At 43.4% G+C, this 19,185-nt stretch overlaps 1 long non-coding RNA gene across 1 annotated transcript; it reads right to left on the reverse strand.

Moving 5' to 3' along the window:
• Window positions 1-2,219: 2,219 nt before the first annotated feature.
• LOC138737028 (uncharacterized) lies at window positions 2,220-10,275 on the reverse strand. Its single transcript, XR_011340719.1, has 2 exons — window positions 10,046-10,275; window positions 2,220-2,380 (listed from the first exon to the last, which is right to left on the reverse strand). It is a non-coding gene; the product is annotated as an uncharacterized lncRNA (long non-coding RNA).
• Between the last annotated feature and the right edge of the window lie 8,910 nt (window positions 10,276-19,185).

Below are 19,185 nucleotides of genomic sequence, written 5' to 3' on the forward strand. Positions count from 1 at the left end.
TCTTGTCTCTCTGCAAGACAAGCCTGGAAGGCTAGACTATAGCTCTGGACTACTTTATATACAAGGTCACCGGGATGACCCCTGGTGACCTAGTGGTGTAATTACATATCACCACACATATAGAACAATATCTCTACTAAATACAGACCACAAACTAATTGCAAAACTATTAGCAAATTGATTAACAGATTGTGTACTGAAATTGGTGAAGTTAGATCAGACAGGATTTGTTAAAAACAGAAGAACGGCAGATAATGTGTAAATTTACTAACCTGACTCGTATGACAGAAACAAGCAAAGCACCAACTGTGGCAATAGCTCTTGCTGCAGAGAAAGCCTTTGATAGGGTTGAATGGAGTTATATTTTTTAAGTGCTACAGAAATTTAAATTACTGGAAAAGTTCATGAATTGGATCAATGGTCCTATGGCAAAAGTGGTAACAAATGGATAGGTTTCAGATTACTTTAAATTGAGCAGGTGAACAAAACAGAGATGCCCACTATCACATTTAGCTATAGTACCACTAGCAGAACTGATAAGAAAGATTCCATGATAAAAGGAATAAAAATAAAAGAGGAAGAATTTAAAATGAGCTTATTTGCAGATTATATTATAAAATACTTAACACACGCAGATAAATCAATAAAAAAGTTATATATAAAATTGAAAAAATATGGGGCAATATCAGGATACAAGGTTAATATCGATAAAAGTGAGGTGATGCCAATGAATAAAGTCGACTATACAAAATGTAAAAAGGAGTCTCCTTTCAAATGGCAATCAGAGGCCATACATTACTTAGGAATCAAAATAGATAATAATTTAAATCATTTGTATAAATTAAATTATAAGGAAAATACAAAAGGATTTAGAGAAATGGAAAGAACTACCACTGTTTAATAGGGAGAATAAACTGCATCAAAATGAATGTATTTCCACAACTACAATACTTATTCCAAATGTTACTGATTCCCTTGACAGGGGAATTCTTTAAAAAATTGAACAAATTAACAAAAAAGTTCCTATCGAAAGGCAAAAACTCAAGAGTAGCTTTGGATAAACCAACATGGATATATAAACAAAGGGGAATGCAGTTAACAAATTTCAAAAACTATTATGGGGCAGCACAATTAAGATTTTTGTCAAACTTCTACCAGGCAGGAGATAAACCGGCTTGGCAAGATATAAATAATAGGAAAATGATCCTGAACAGTTACTCTATAAGTGGAATGAGAAACTGGTGCAACATAACAATCTGCCAATACTACATCATATATTAAAAAATTGGAGGAGAATAGATCTAGAACAAAAGATGATAAATTATCAGATACCAAAAATGTTACTAATGCAAAACCTATTAATTCCTTTTTACAATGGATAATTTATTCTTCAAGGAATGGGCAAGAAAAGGAATTAAAAGAATAAAGGATTGCTTTTTGGGAAATAATTTATTGACATTCGAACAGTTATAAGATAAATATGGAATATCACATGGTACAATATTTTCATATTACCAATCGAAAACATATTTAAAAGAGAAGTTGGGAGCTAGTCTAAGGTTACCTGAGAGTAGTTGCTTAGAATATTTAATCACGGACACTGTGAGAATTTAAAAAATTATCACAAACATGTATAGTAAATTACAAAACAAGGAAAATGATGAAGTAATATATAAACCCAAACAAGATTGGAAAAAAGATTTAAATATACAGATAAAGAATGAAACATAGATGGAACTATGTGCAGGTACCATGATTAATACAATAAACACTCGGTATCTTATGATTCAATACAATTGGTTCCAAAGATTACTCAAAAATTAAGACTGGAATCCAACACTATCGGACAAATCCTTCCATTGTAAACAAGAAATTTGTGCGATAATACATGCAATTTGGACATGTACAAAAGTGAAAACCTTTTGGGAGGATTTAAACTCAATATTAAAAATAAAATAAAAAAAAAAGATACCAAAATACCCAAAAATCTTCCTGTTAAACAACATAAAAGATTAACAAAAAACAAGGTCTAAAATTAGACAGAACTCAAAAACGATTCATTATGATTGTATTTGCGGCAGCAAAAAAATGCATAATGATAACTTTGAAAATGGAAACACCTTTAAAAACACAGCAATGGTACATAGAAATGAGTAAGTGTATTCCATTAGAAAAAAATACCTAAAACCTAAGAGACAAATATGCTTTATTTGAACAAATTTGGGAACCATACATAAAGTTTATTAAGAACAGCCAATTTCAGGCCTCCATCTCTTGATGTGACAAGTTACAATTAAGAAAATAGGTATAGTATATCGGACGAAACAAGTTCTCTTTTCTCTTTCTTCCTTTTCTTCTGTTATGTTTGTTTTTTTTCTTGCTTTAAGTGATGGGGTGGGGAGGAAAGAAAAAGAAAATGTCACTGTGTACATATTACTATTGAATATCTGTATATATTGTTACTGATGTAGTTCATAGTGAAGTATTAAATAAAAAATTATTTTTAAAAAACCACAATGTCTACAGATTTTCGTGTTTTACTCTACTGAGAGATGAGAGCTATTTCATGGCACTTCCTGACCTCACACCTATAACCCTCTATTTTTCTTACATCCATGTCCCAATGTAAGAGTGGTTTGCATGTTCATGTTGTACCAGCATCCACCACCACCCCAACAGTGTATACCAGGTACCCATCATGCTCTGTGTAGTAATAAAAAACTTTCCACAGACATCTGCCCTAAATTTTCCTCTACTTAGGTATCCTCTGGTATTTGCTATGGTTTCCCCAGGAAAAAGGTTCACTGCAGGACTGTGTGGACCAGAGTTCAGTCCACATTCCCTGTCAGACTGTGTGGACAGGGGTTCACTCTATGTTCCCTGCTGGACTGTGTGGATGGGGTTCATTGCAGGCTCTTGTGTATGGAGGAAATGTGGCCACCTTGCTTGTGTGGAATGTGTGTATTGCAGGCACAATCTCCCTGAGGACATCCAGGTAACCCTTACCTTGGTGGGACATCTAGTCACTACCATCTGCCCCAACCTCAGATGGTAGTCTTGTTCTTGATGGGAACAGCAAGTGGCAAAACAGTCCGTGAAACCATCGCCTTGCTGGAAAGGCTGGAGCACTTAGAACGGGGAGTAAAGGGGGTCCTTGATAGATTTGCAGGGTGGTGGCAGAACATCGGGAAAATAGGAATGCGAGGGTGCATTCACTCTGTCCCGTTGGGTCATGTATTATGCCCTAGCACATGCTGGGGTAGACCATGTCATGTTCTGCATGTGGCAGGACTACTGTGGAAAAAACCCACGCAAACCCGTACTGCCCACTGCACTGCCCACTGCTCCTCCCACTAGGCAGCCTTTTGCTCCTCCCCCAACTGAAGTGGCGCCTGCTACCCTCAGGACAAAGATAATCTCCCTTGTACAACAGGAAATGGCTAACAAGGGCACCCTGTCTAACCAGACCGCCCCTCCCCTCACCCTACCGCTGTGTGGGACAATGCAGTCACTGCTCCATAGAATGGAGGCCAGGGAACCTGGCAGATCTGCTCAGCAGTCCTGTCCCACCCAGGTGACACAAGGCATTTATTCCAGTGGCCGTCCACTAGGAAAAGGGAAATACCCAGCACTGAATGGTGCTGGTCGACATGGGCAGAGCATACAGTTATTCCTAGGAATCCTGTGGGGTAGGGGTGGGGTCCCGAAGTCAATGTAGAGAGGCTAGGGGGTTCCATCCTCTCTGCATCTCCATTGGTAACAAACCTCCCCACCCCATCCCAGTCCTGATAGTAGCCTAACCCGAGTGCATTCTTGGAATGAATGAACTCATGGGGCAGTCACTGTGAACCAGTAAAGGGAAATTCACATTTGGGGTCACCCAGGCAACCATCATCATCGGAGCGGCCAAATGGACTCCCCTTGTCATTCCCCCCGTCCAAATTAATCTGCACCCAGCCAGGGGGCAATGAGGAGATCATGGAAGCGATTGATGCCCTCCACCACAAGAGGGGTGATAAGATCTGCCATGTTCCCCTACAATAGCCCAGAATGGCCTGTCCAAAAAATAAATGGCAGGTGGCGAATGACTATTGACTACCGCAAATTAAATAAATCCCCTCCCCCGCCTTGACTGTTCCCGACGTGGTCAACAAACCCTGGTATGCCATGGTCAACTTTGCCAATATGTTCTTCTCCATCCCTTTAAGCCCCAACTCCCAGGATCTGTTTATTTTCCTGCGGTACACCTTTTGCTGCCTACCCCAGGGGTTTGTCCACAGCCTCAAGCTCTGCCATAAATTAGTGGCCTTCGATTTGAAAAAATATTGCCCTTCCCCCAACATTGATGTAAGCCACTACATCGATGACACATGGAGGAGACAGTGGCACAGGTCTCCCTCATTTCTGGGTTCCACAATCATGGCTGGGCTATTAATCAGGAGAAGGTACAGGGCCCCAGCAAGATGGTCCTCTACCTGGGCACTCAGGCCGGAGGGACATCCCGGAGACAGCAAGAAATAAAATTCTCATTAAAGCAGTGCCCACCAATAAGGCTGAAACACAAGATGTTGTTGGCTTTTTGGGCTACTGGCAGTAGCACATTCCCCATCTCACCATGCTGATGCACCCAGGAAGAAGACCACCTTTTATTGGCATAACAAGCCATGAAACAGGCTCTGCCGCTAGCCTTCTGACTGACTTGAGTCCCCCTCGAACTCTAGGTCTCAGCCACTACCACAGCAGCTAAGTGAAGACTATTGCAGAAAATCAATGGCTACATAGTTCCCCTCGGCTTCTGGACAAAATCCTTACCCGAACCTGCCTCCCGCTACACCCCCTTCGAATGCCAGCTCCTGGCATGCTATTTGGCCCTCCTCACCACTGACCATCAAACTGCCAATTAAACCATCATCCTCCAGCCTCACCTCCCCATCACGCGGTGGATCAAGTCCTCAGATGCCTCTAACAAGGAGGGACACGCGCAGCATTCCTCCATTGTGAAGTGGTGATGTATTATCGCCAACTGGGCAGATACAGGGCCAGAAAGAGTCAGCAGGTTGCATGAACGAGTCACGTTCCTCCCTGAGAGTCACGATCCCCCACCTGAAGTTCCCTCCATCAGCCTGGTTTATGGATGGCTCCAGTCGGTGGAAGAACGGGAAGCAGATATGGCGAGCGACAGCCCTACACCCAGGTGCAGGTAAGACCCTTACCCAAGAGGGGTGGGGGTATCCAGCCAGTTCACGGAATTGGCTGCAGTAGCAATGGCAATAAAATCAATGGTAGGTTCAGTGACATTCTATACCAACTCATGGGCAGTGGCGAATGGATGCATCGCTGGCACGAGACAGGGTGGGAAAGCCACAATTTTCCCACTATGGGGTCAGTAGCACTGGAATTATATCTGGGAGCAGATTGGGCAGAGTGCAATCATAGTCCACCACATGGACGCCCACACCAACAATACCATGCAGCTCAAATCTGTACAGCCACCACCCACTCCAATGAGGTAGACTGAGGGGCCCTGGAAACATGGGCCCACAGGAAGAGCAATCACCTGAGGTCCAACAGAACCGACGGTGGGAAGAGGGCTTAGGAGCTGGCCCTAACCCTGTACCAGGCACGGATGGCCGTAGATAATTGACCAACGTGCCAGCTGGTCAAACCACGGGGCTGGTCAGTTAGTGGGAACACTGAGGCACATTTGGCATGCCACAGGAGCAGGCCAAGTCTGGAAAGCCGACTATGTCAGCCTTCTCCCACACCAAAAGAAAAATACACACATACTGACGATGGTGGTAACCCTAACCCTAGTTGACCACCTGGTGGCGGTGCCCTGTGAGTGGGCCGACAAGGACAACACCATTCAAGGACTGAAATACCTCTGCTCCATTTATGGAACTTCATGGGAGGTACGGTCCAATCAGAGCTCACACTTGATGGGGGCTAAGGTACAAAACTGGGCAACAGAAGCTGTATTTCATGGCTGTTGCACATCCCCTACCACCCACAGGTATCAGGGTTAATGAAGCGCAAGAACAGACTTCTCAAGCAAAAGATACGCACGCCGACATCCGAAAACATGCTCAAGGGGTGAGCAATGCTCAAGCATGTTGCAAGAAACAGTGGACCATCTCAATTCATGCCCCACTGCACGGGGTGGAGGGGGGGGGTCCCTGTTTTCTAGACATTTGGCCACATTGGCACATCAAAAATTGGACGAGGTTGGGCTTCATGACCCTGAGGAATCTGGTAGAGTATGGGTGCAGCAGCAGCCCAGAAAGGGGCAGGTAGTCGCTTGGGGACTGGGAAGCACTCGGTGGGTTGCATTTTCAGGAAAAACTGCATTAATATGCTACCATACTAACGAACTCTCCAAGAGGGAGTGAAAAAATTCCACCTATCCACCCACTCTGCAGGACCACTTCATCGCCACAGACAGCTGCAATTTTTCACACTGATCTTAACACAGACTGCTGCGATCCCATCACTGTTTTCAGCCAGCACCTTTACCGCAACCAGCAAGACAGTTTGTCACTTATTATGCAATGAACTCTCCATAAGGCACCCAAGAACTGTTGCAAAGAAACAAACCTCAACATTGGACATTCGATCACGGCTTTTGTTATGCATCTTCCAAGTACAGCCTTTGTAATGGACTTGTTTTTTTTCATCTGGACTGTGGTATCTATTCTGCATAATGTCTCACAGCACATCAAGAAATTGTAGTTTCACCTTTTAATTACAATTTACAGATCATAGTTATGATGTTACAGATCACACACTAGTAGGAAATATTGTATATATATTTTGTTACCACTCGACAATGACAATGTCCCCATCAGCCTTCCCATTAGCAGAAACAAATACCTTATGGGCGCTTCAGGAACTTTAAAATCACAAATTGGCTAACTTTCAGTCCCGACTTCTCCTGGCTCTCGTTACCAGGATCCAACACATGCACTTGTTGCAGCTATTTAAAGAGAACATGAGGAGGAATAGCATCCTGATGTCAGACGACAGCCCAGAAAAATGGGACACTCTGGGTGCACCCTGGATATATGCCTGCCAACCTGTTCCCTGCCTCATGAGGATAAAGCATGGAGATGGTCATTTGGGCATTGTGCTTAGGGAACTTAGGGAGCTCCCAAGCACGAGGCAAAGATGGGATGCACAAGCCAAGAGAGGAATCTGGCACCTGATGAATGACCTTACACTGTCTGCTTGCAGACATTAGTGGTAAGGATGTTCACATTTACCAGCCAAGCACATGAATCAGTGATCAGACAAATGACTTTCTCTACCCTCCCCTATGACACTGGGGAGCAGCTTCCTCAGCATTGTGTTCCATTAGAAACACAGTGACCCTGTTTGGTCAGGGGTGTTGGGGGGGAGGGGGGGCGAAGGGAAGGGGAGCTAGTGAGGTGCTGCCATTGAATTTGATTATGTGCCTTGTCCACCATACAGAAAACACATGTATATATTGATCCACTTGGTTAGTTCCATTTTTAACAGGTCTTTTGTTCTTTTATTTTCTTTTCCTGTTTTTATAGTCATATTCATTGACTGTCATCAAAGTGGTTGCAGAGTGATGTGACTTCTGAGGCGTGGAATGTTGTGTGTGGAGGAAACGTGACCTCTCTGCCTGACTAGAATTGTGGGTGGTCACATGTCCTCCCTGTCTGAAACTTATTCGGAAGTCACATCATCTGTTAATCAAGGTTGAGCTCCGTCCACCCATTGGTGCACACCTTGCCACTAGCTAATTTAAATCATCTAGAGCACACATGTCAAACTCTGGCCCGCGGGCCATATGATTATATTTGGCCCGCAAGATCATTTCAAAAATGTATTAGAGGTGGCCCGCTGGCCGCCGCGGCAGTATAGAGCATGCACAGCTAATACTATAAATCCCAGAATGCATTGGCGTCAGCCCGCTAATCGCCCCCACCTCCTCTGTTTAGTTGCAGGGTCTCACCGTGGACTCTGGTTTTGGGGCCTGGCCAGTGTCAGGGGAAGCCAAGGCCGCTTCCCAGCGCCCGGAACCGGAAGCCTCGGGCCTGACCTTGCCAGGACCGTTGCTCACTCCCCCTCCCTGCCGCAGGCCGACCCACGACTCACGGTGACGGGGCCGCTGATCCGCCGAGATGCCGCCCTGCAGCAAGAGCCAATGCCCCCGCACTGTCGTTGTCCAACCCGATCGCCCGCAAACCCCTCCCTCCCACACATAGGCCTGAGTAAGGATTATGAACTTTAATCTCAGGATAAAACGATTTTCCAATAGTTTCATGTCACAGTGATAAATATATTCCTGGTTAAAAATGGTCTTGCTCCTGGATACAAGCTCATTAGGCATAAAACTTGAAAATTGTGTAAATCAAAGGATATCTGTACCAATGGAAAAAGGGCATGGCAAATAACCCTGCTAGAGTTCATGCCCACAATCAGTCACCCATTTGATTGTTTCAGGAATCATGTTATTCTCCCACATTTTCAATAACCCTCAGATTTTACTATTCGACAGCACACTAGCAACATTTGACAAATCCTCTATAGAGAAATATTATTTATTGAATATTTTATTTCTCATTTGTTAATGCTTCTTCTGGAAAGAGTTTAACCAAAACTACTATTAAACATTTATTTTAATAAGAAAAAGTTTAACATTACATATGTTGAAAGAAGAGAAAACATGCAGATGTTGTTGAAAATTTTCAATAAATATTTAGTTTGGCCCACGACTTAGTCCAAGTTTTTAATTTTGGCCCTCTGTGAATTTGAGTTTTGACACCCCTGATCTAGAGTCATTATTGGCTAGAAGCACAGATTAGCACTGTATATAAGACCAATGCACAGCAAATTCTTTCTCTCTGCCTCCATGGTCCAAGCCCTGGACATCGCTCAATGCCAGGTTGCTACTGTGGACATCATCGGAAGGGTAGCAAGTAAGGTGTACACCATACTGAACCTGAGCTATAGTATTGTGATAGATCAATACTTGCAGGAAACCACACCCCCGTTGGTCAGGGAACCGGGTATGTGTAAGAGTCCCTGTTTGTAGTATGTGAGAGGATTAAGTATAGGTTTACCGTTGTCAGAGTCCAACCGAAGTACGAGGTGAACGTCTATGTCATCGCTTAAGTGAAATAGTGATTGAGTTCTGTTTAATTTTATCCCGTTTGTTTCCCATGTGTTAATAAAAGTTATGTATGTCCAGACTCGTCTCTTTGCGAACCCACCGAACCTGATTCTCTTCCCAACACAACAGTTCTCTGCAGGACTGTGTAGATATGGGTTCACGCCCGGTTCTAAGTGCTGCAACAGGGTGTGGCAGGAGGACTGGAGGGCAAGGACTTGCTCCAGGCACTGTGTGCAAGAATGGGGTGGGAAGAAGTTCACAACAGATTCTCCTTCAATCCGTGTGGAGGGCAGGGGTTTTTGCATTAGGTTCCCAATGCAGCAGTGTGAGTGGGCGCCTTTTTTATACCTTTGTATTTTCAATGCTGAAGATCAAAATCATTATAAAGAATCAGTGCACTAAAGGAAATCTGCGGGTACTGGTGTAAATGTTAATGACATGACTACAGTTCAGATGTCTTTATGCAATTGAGATCCCCCATTATTACCATGGGTGAATAACTTGTTCAAGGGGAAAGATGTCTGTCAACAGTAGCCTAAAAAATTGGGATACAGGTGGTTTTAAGGATGTATCAGAGAGCAAACTTAAATAAATCACATGCTATTTTATTCGATCCCTGTCAGCAGAGAGTCTGGCAATGCGAGATTTCAGTTGTATGAATGAGTGAAAGGTCAGTCCTGTAAAGTAATACATGACAATTCAGAGAAGCTGATAAGGTGTCACTTAATATAGAATGACTTGATACCGAAATTACGCTTGGAAAATGGCTGCGAAACAGATGATGAGGGAAGGCAAGTTGCATAACCTAGTCTCGCGTAAATTGTTTGCAGTTCTATCTCAATACTGTTGGAAAACAATTGGTTCTTAATGCTACGTTCACAAGTGCTGACTGAACTTGGATATTACCATCTGCATACACTGTGACGGGAGCTTCCTGAAGGGTGGCATTCAAGTACAAGAATGACTTGCAATCTTCTCATGTTGGAGATACAGATGACCGAAGGAGGGTGAAGAATGATGCATTAATGGCTACTAATCTGTTTTGAAGAGGTATACAATCAGGGCAATTGATCGAGCAATCGAGTTCAAGTTCAAGACAAAACGGTTTAAAAAGGAGAGACTCAGCAGACAGTAGTTGATTAGGCAATCGAGTTCAACAATTGAAGACAGAGGAGCAGCTGATTGGACAATTGAGGTCAGGTGACCCACACATCACTATAAAAGTAAGAAAGTGGACAGCCAGAGTGGAAAGACTTTGATGAATAGGAGCTGAAGTGGTGGAGTTCAAGAAAGAGCCACCCTATTTAAAGATGCAAGATTCAATTATTGTCATGTAACAAAAAAGTGTCATATGACACAAAATTGCTTTTGTCTGCTGTAAGGCAGATAGATTCACTATTGGCAGAAATTGAAGCACCTCTTACAATCAGAGAAAGAGAAGCAGAAGAGTCCCCCCAGAGTCATCGAGTGTCTCTGGATTTGCCTCTGGTGCTCCCGTAATCCCCGCAGCCACACACAGTCCAGACCAAACCATCGGCAACCCAAGTTCCAGATTTGAACCTTTGAACGCCTTTGGCACTCTTTCGCATCCTGGTTCCAATACCTGGTATCCCTTCAGCCAGTTTTGAGCCAGTCTCCAGCAATCTGCATTCTGGTGCGAGCCTGTACGGAGCTGATAGCAGTTGAACAGGGCGGTTGGACCCCACGGGAGCGCTGTGTCTCTGCTCCACACTCTCCATAGTTCCGCACCCGCAACATCATTGCCATTACAGCAGCTCTGGAAGTGCCACCATTTTTTGGGGGAATTTTGGCATGTAGGCACAGGTAAGGGCAGAGTTTAGATATCATACTTTAATTCCTCTCGTCATAAACAGTGGGAATGGCAGCCAAGGCAGGGGAATGCTCCTCTTGCAGAATGTGGGTTGTCGGGGAAGCCAGCAATATCCCTGATGACTTCATTTGTAAGAAGTGTCAACCCGGTGCACCCCCCGACAAGCTGAGTTAAGGAATTGGAGCTGGTGCTAGAGTTGGATGAACTTCAAATCTTTTGGATACTGTTGGGGGGGGGGGGTGGGAAACAACCTACCAGGGACAAGCCACAGTGATCAGGTCTCTGGCATGGAGTCTGGCCCTGTGGCTAAGAAGGGAAGGGAGAAGATTCCATAGTTAGGAGGACAGATAAGAGATTGTAGATGAGATCAAGTATCCCAGATGGGATGTTGTGTCCCTGGTGCCAGGGTCCAAGACATCTCATATCGAGTTCACAGCATTCTCAGGAGGGAGAGTGAGATGACATGAGTAGGAAAGGTGAGGAGGTCCTGCAAGGAGAGTCCATGGAGTTAGGTGCTAGGTTGAAAGACTAGACTTCCAGGGTTGTGATCTCAGGATTGCTACATGTGCTTGTGAGGTTAGAAATAGGAGAATAGTGCAATTAAACATGTAGCTAAAGATGTGGTGCAAAAGGGAGAGCTTCAGGTTTCTGGATCATAGGGCTCTCTTCCAGGGAAGGTCAGACCAGTTCTGACAGGGTGCTTTGCATCTGAACTGAAGGGGGATTAATATCCTTGAGGGAAGGTTTGCTAGAGCTGCTCCGGTAGATTTAAACTAGATTTACAGGAGTTGGGAACCAGTGTGCCAGAGCAGATAGAGGAATGGAGGAGTCAAATGTGTTCTGGAAAGTTTTCTAAATCAATATGTAGAGGTACTAACTAGAGAGAGTGCAATACTGGATCTCCTTTTAGGGAACGAGACAGAAGTACGTGTCGGGGAACACTTTAGGTCCAGATATCATAATGCCATTAGTTTCAAGTTAATTATGGAGAAGGATAGGTCTGGGCCTTGGGTTGAGATTCTAAATTGGAGACAGGCCAATTTTGAGGAAATGAAACAGGATCTAGAATGTGTGGATTGGGATAAGTTGTTTTCGGGCAAGGAAGAGCAAGGTAAGTGGAGGATCTTCAAAGGTGAAATTTTGAGAATACAGAGTTTGTATGTTCCTGTCAGGGTTAAAGGCAAGGTTAGAAGGCATAGTTTTCAGGGATAATGGGGATCTGGTTCAGAAGAGAGAGGTGTTTAGCAGGTACAGGAAATATAGAGCAAATGAGGTACTTGAGGAGTATAAAAAAATGGAAGAAAAACCTCAGGAAAGAAATCAGGAAGTCTGAAAGAAGACAAGAGATTGCTTTGGCAGATACGAAGGAAAATCCAAAGGGGTTCTACAAGTATATTAAGAGAAAAAAAGATAGTTTCTCCTTGAAGATCAGAGTAATCAGCTTTGTATGGAGCCAAAAGAGATGAGGGAGATCGTAAATGTTTTTTTAAATCACTATTCACTCAGGAAATGGGAACAGAGTTGTGGGAAGTAAGGAAAACAAGCAGTGTCATTGAAGAAATGTTTGTTGTCTTAAAGCAAATAAGGGTGGATAAATCCCCAGGACCTGACAAGATATTCCCTCAGACTTTTAGGGGGGGCTAGTGTGAAATTTCAGGGGCTCTGGCAGAAATAATTAAAATATCCTTAGCCACGGGTGTGGTGCCAGAGGATTGGAGGGTAGCCCACCTGGTCTCATTGCTTAAAAGAGGCTCTAAATGTAACCCTGACATCAGTAGTAGGTAAATTATTGGAAAATGTTCTAAATGATTAGATATACAATTATTTGGATAGACAGAAACTGATGAGAGATCGTCAACATGGCTTTGTGCGTGGAATGTCATGTTTAACCAATCTTATAGAGATATTTGAGATTATCATGCATGTCAATGAAGGAAAGGCTGTGGATGTTGTCTACAGTAAGACCCTTGACAAGGTCCCACATGGGAGGTTAGTGAGGAAGGTTCAGATGCAGGTGAAGAAGGGAAACTAGATTTGACAATATGCATGGGAGTAGTGGTGGATGATTGCTTCTCAGGCTGGGGGCCTGTGACTAGTGGTGTGCCTCAGGGATCGGTGCTGGGACCATTGTTGTTTGTCATCTATATCAATGACCTGGATGATAATTGGTAAATTGGAACAGCAAGTTTGCAGACGACACTAAGATTGGAGGTTTTCAAAGCTTGCAGAGAGATCTGGGCCAGCTGGAAAAATGGGCTGAAAAATGGCAGATGGAATTTAATGCAGATACGTGTGAGGTGTTGCATTTTGGAAGGGCAAACCAAGAAAGGACATACACGGTAAATGGTAGGGCACTGAGGAGTGCAGCAGAATAGAGTGATCTAGGAATAGATATATAATTCCCTGAAAGTGGCGTCACAGGTGGATAAGGTTGTAAAGAGAGCTTTTGGCACTTTGGGCTTCATAAATCAAAGTATTGAGTACAGGAGTTGGGATGTTATGGTTAAGTTGTATAGAGATCAGTGCACCAGACCACAACAGTGCTACTCTTTTATGCGGGTTTGATGGTAAGGTTGGGATTAGTGCAGAAAGAGCTTAGGACCAGGCGTTCCAAGGTTGGAATACGTGAGGGGAGTGGAGCAGTCGTTATTGTTGATATCTCGGTGGCAGTTGGCAATATAAAGGTCCAGAGCAGGCAAAAGGCAGGAACGAGGTGTTCAGGAGGATCAAAAAGGATTAAAACAGGAGGAAAGTGTCTGTAGTGGGGGGTGGAAAATCCCAGTTGTAGGGGTGAGCACAGAGACAGTGCTGACGGAAGAGTTCAGCATCATGGCATGTGTGGAACTTGTTGATTTGTGGGTGAAGGGTGTCAAAGGTGAGGCCTTTACTGAGGACACACATTCTGTCTCCAAGAAGGGAAGGTTAGATGGTGCCCAGACCGAATATGAGATGTGAGATGCTGTAGAGATTGGAAGTAGACTGGGAGATTGCTTCAATAAACACCTCAGTTCTTTCTGGTGCAATGGCATGGATCTCCCAGTGGCCACCCATTCATTTCTCCACCCCATTGCTTTGCTGACTTGGCTGTCCATGATCTCATGCACTGCAAGACTGAGACCACCCACGAATTGGAGGAACAAATGTCAGAATACATAACTGATGTTTCGGGCTTGTGCCCTTCATCAAGGTATGAAAAAATGTCAGCAGACACCCAAACAAAAAAGTAAGTGGGGGAGGACCATGGACCAAAGGCAGAAGGTTGAGAAGAGAGGGAGGGGCAGCAGCAAGTAGGGGGAGGAGGGATGGCGGGGTGAATAGAGAGGGAAAGGGGTGGAGAACTGAAGGAAAGAAAATGGGGGAAGGGAGGGAGAAAGGAGATCAGGTTAGCATAAACCGGAGAAATCAATGTTAATGCCATCTGGCTGGAGAGTGTCCAGACAGAAAACCAGGTGTTGCTCCTCCAATTTACAGGTGGTGTTGGTAGGATAGTACATGAGGTTGTGGACTAGCTCTGCCCCTAGACACAACAAGCCCTCACCTTCATCTCCTGCATTTCCCACTCATCTGCTCTGACCTCTTCTACCCCTAGATGCAACAGACTTCCAGTCTAGATCATCTGAAATCTCTGCCTTCTTTGACAAATGTGGTTTCCCCTCGGCCACCATCAACTCAGCCCTCACCCATATATCCTCCATTTCCCGCTCATCTGCCTTTGTCCCTTTTGCCCCCAGGCGCAATAAACTCAGGATTTCCCTTGTCCTACCTAACACCCCACCAGCCTCCACATCCAAAACATTTTTTTAATTTAAATTTTTATTTTAAAAAATTTTATATATACAGCACGATAACAGGCCATTTTGGCCCACAACTCCATACCACCAAATTTACACCCAATTAGCTTACATCCCTTGGTATGTTTCGAACAGTGGGAGGAAACAGGAGCTGCCGGGGAAAACCATGCAGACACAAGGAGAACATACAAACTCCTTACAGACAGCACGGGATTCAAACCCAGGTCCTGACTCTTGTCACTGTAAAGGTGTTGAGCTAACTGCTATGCCAACCATGCTGCCCTACGCCATCCGTGCCACCCTATGACATCCGTGCCACCCTCCGGAATTTCTGGCACTTACAACAGGATCCCACTACCAGACACATCTTCCCCTTTCCTCCCCTCTTTGCCTTCCGTAAGGACTGCTCCCTCCATGACTCCCTTGTGGTAATCCTTCCCTACCAATCCTCCAATGCCCCCTCCCTCACCACAATCTGGGGCCCAAAACAGGCCTTACAAGTGAAGCATCATTTCACTTTGTGTAACTGCAGGATGGTTTTACTGCATCCGGAGCTCCTTTTGTGGCCTTCTCTACATCGGAGAGACTGGATGCAGACTGGGAGATCAATTTGCCGAGCACCTTTGCTCTGTCCACACCAGTGGCAAGGACCTCCCAGTGGCCAGTCATTTCAGTTCTGCAATTCACAACTATACTCACAATTTCCAGCCAGATGGCATTAACATTGGCTTCTCTGGTTTCTTCTACCCTCCTTTCTCCCTCCCTTCCCTTCCCCCTTTTTTCCCTCAACTCTCCACCTTCTTCTCTCTCTATTCACCAAGCCATCCCACCGCCTCCTGCTTGCTGCTGTGCGCTTCCTCCCTTCTCTACCTATTGCCTCATGTCTTTGGGAGCACGCTCCTCCCCCCATCCCTCTCCCCCTTATCTTTTTGTTCAGATGTGGGCCAACATTTTTCCATACCTTGATGAAGAGCCCAAACCTGAAACATCAGTTATGTATGTTTATCTTTGCTATATACTGTAAAGGGCACTGTTTGACTTGCTGAATTTCTCCAGCATTGTGTTTTAATAGAACTGTACAGCACAGGAACAGGATCTTCAGCCCATGTCTGTTTCGAATATAATGTCCAAATCAAACAAAAACTCTGATAGATATCCCTCCACCTGCCTCAGTGAAGCCCCTGTCTTGGTATAGAGTGATCCTTTGTCTATTCTATTGTGAGGTGCTTCCACAATGATTTAAAGCCAGCTGGTCAGGAACTGTTGTAGTTCAGGTAGGGAGTTCATAGTGGACAGACAAAGATTGCAGGGTCTCGACCTGAAACATCCATTAGTCCCTTGCCTCTCCACAGATACTGCCTGACCTGCTGAATTCCTTCAAGAGTTTGTTTTTTTTTCCTCCAGATTCCAGGAACCTCAGTCTCTCTCTGGCCTTGAGGAACTGACTGAATGAGCTTGGCTGGAAACTGCAGCAACCCTGTGGCTGGCATGGCAGTTGGACCTTTGCTAGTTTTCTGACTGAAGGCTTGCGTATCTTTATGTAATTTATCCTTTCTCTTTTGAAAGTTACTGTTGACTTTGCTTCCGCCACCCTTTCATATTGTTGGAGAGAGAGTTAGAGGCCACTTGACCAATAAAGAGGAACCTGCACACATTTTGTGATAAGGTTGAGAGGCTGGTCAAATGAAGTTAGTGTTGATGTTTATTTCAAATGATATTTGATAAAGTAATGTGGTTTAGATAGACATAATTAGCAAAGCTGATAAAGAGGCAGCAGCAAAAAAAAAGTAAAATTAGCTCAGAGGAATAAAACAAAAGATTTGCGTTGAATGCAAAAGTGAAATAGTCCAGATGCTAGAAATCTGAAATAAAAAACAGAAAATGCTGGAACTGCTCAGCAGGTCAATGACCTTTCATGACAACAGTTGTGTGGAATGACTGTTTTTCGGGCTGGAGAGTGGTATGTTGTGGTGTTCCCAGGGTTTACTATCAGAAGCTGTATGTTAAACAACAATTAATTACTGAACTGTAGAGGTGTAGGGCACACTTTGGAAATATGCAAACATGATGAAAATGCACAAAAAAATGCTAGGAAGAGATTTGAAGTTTGATGGAAAAGGCAGATGAATTCCAATGTAGGTGAGAGTGGTGATACATTTTTAGAAAGAATGGAGAGAGAATGATCCATTTCAAAGGGTGTAATATTGAAAGGGGTCAAGAAGGGGATCAAAGAGTGTGAAAATCTTTAAGGTGACATGAAAAGTTAACAAATCAATCCCAGAGAATAATTTTAAATGACAGAAAATCATTATTTTTTCCTTCCACAGCAAAATATAGTGATGAATGTTTTCAGGTCATTACTTGAAACTCCAGGATTCAAAAAGTCAGTTGTGTCTTGGGGTGCGAAGGATGAAGTCGTCCCAACATATAACCCTCCTTTTGTAGCATTGTGGATATGTTTCTACTGTGTTGTTTTAGGGCCATTTGTCACTGGGCACTTCCAGGATGATGCTGGGCCAGGTTTCTCTTTTGGTTATCCTGACATATTTCACCCCTAGCTACCTACCGCTCGATTGCTCCAGTTCCCCACTGCCCAATTCTACATGCTTTTGAAGCTCTTGGTACAGATCTTGACTTCCACTCCACATCACTTAGCTCACACTCAGTGGGATTCCTCTTTTTCATTGTGCACCCACCCTCCCAAACTCACCATCAGCATGAAAGGTTCTAAAGCCTGCTCTCTTTCCGACCTTACCGCAGTCTTAAATCAGTCACACATCCACTGGTTCTCCCTCTCTGCTTATCCAGCCTCAGCCAGCCTCAGAATGGACCATTACGTGGGAAAATGCAGCAGAGGGGGAGGGATGTTATCTAAACGTTGATGGGTATCACTGAAATGCTCATCTGGTACATCCTTTTATTGAGCTAGAATTTCCATGGGATAACACCACAGAAGGCAGGAGGTTATGCTCAGCATATGGGGGCAAAATAATTTGATTTTCAGTTCTTTCAAGTTCTGGAAAGCAAGTTTCAGAGAGGACAAGATACAGAACAGATTTAAGAGAAGGAATCTATAGATGAGAAACAGCAGATCCCAGAGCAGCAGGAGTTCTTCACCTAGAATAAAGAATGTCAAGAGATGTAGCTTCTTAAAATCATGAAAGGTTAAGAGGAAAGAATAAAAACTATTTCAGTGGAAGAATATTGATTGAATAGCCATAGACTCAGAAGGAAGATGATTATTGAGGCAGTGAGGAATAATGTTTTTGCGCAATGATTGGCAAGGATCAGGAATGCCTGATCAGTTTTCAGATCTAGATTAAGCTGTAGTCTTCTGAGCATAATTGAATGACTCATTGAAGGAGAAAAGACATGAGAAGGAAGAAATTTCATTGCTCTTTAAAAGGGTTGGTCCACATTTTGAGGGCCAAAATGGCTTATTTCAATGCAATACTCCTCTATGATTCAATTTACCAATGCTGTTATCATTATATGACAGGTTATGCTGATCTTTCATTCTGGCAAAGACTCTTCAACCTGACTCACTAACTCTGCTTCCCTCTCTCTAGGTGCTGTCTGACATTTTTGTTTAGGAGGTGGGGTTCCCCACACTTCCTATTTTTATTTCAGATTTCTAGTATTTAAGGTTTGGGATTTGCAAAACAAAAGGTTACCAGGAAAAATAAAATAGACCAATAAGTGTTATACTAGCCTTGGTCACTTGTGTGCAATGTGTGATTCTGAGCTGAAGACTACAAGGAATGCCAAAGTGATGATGTAGTATTGGTAGATTGCACAGCTTCTCATCCCATTTAGAGAGTAAATGTTCAGGGACCTTTTCTCCTAATTTATATAATTCTACCTTGAGCCACGCCAGTTTTTCTCCCGTCTGATAAAAATCTGATAGATATCTTAACTATGCTCCCCTGTAATAGTTTTTGAAATTTGGTAGCTGCAATCCTCCTTGTTTATATACCCATGTTAATTTTTCCAAAGCCACTCTTGGTTTTTTACCCTTCCATAGAAACTTTCTTATTAATTTATTTAATTTCATTTAAAAAAAATATCCCCCTGTCAAGGGAATTGGTAGTATTTGGAACAGGTATTGTAGCTGTGGAAATACATTCATTTTGATGCAGTTTACTTTCCTATTAGAGTTAATGGTAAATCTTTCTAATTCTCTAAGTCTTCCTGTATTTTCTTTATTAACAGTTGGTAGTTTAATTTATACAAATGATTAAAATTATTATCTATCCTGATACCAAGGTAATGCATAGCCTGTAATTGCCATTTAAAAGGGGATTCCTTTTTACATTTTGTATAATCGACTTTGTTCATTGGCTTCACTTCACTTTTATCAATATTAACCTTGTATCCTAATATTGCCCCATATTCTTTCAATTTTGTATATAACTTTTATTTAT

Source organism: Narcine bancroftii, chromosome 6 (genome assembly GCF_036971445.1).
Source record: "Narcine bancroftii isolate sNarBan1 chromosome 6, sNarBan1.hap1, whole genome shotgun sequence".
Taxonomy (NCBI): Eukaryota; Metazoa; Chordata; class Chondrichthyes; order Torpediniformes; family Narcinidae; genus Narcine; species Narcine bancroftii.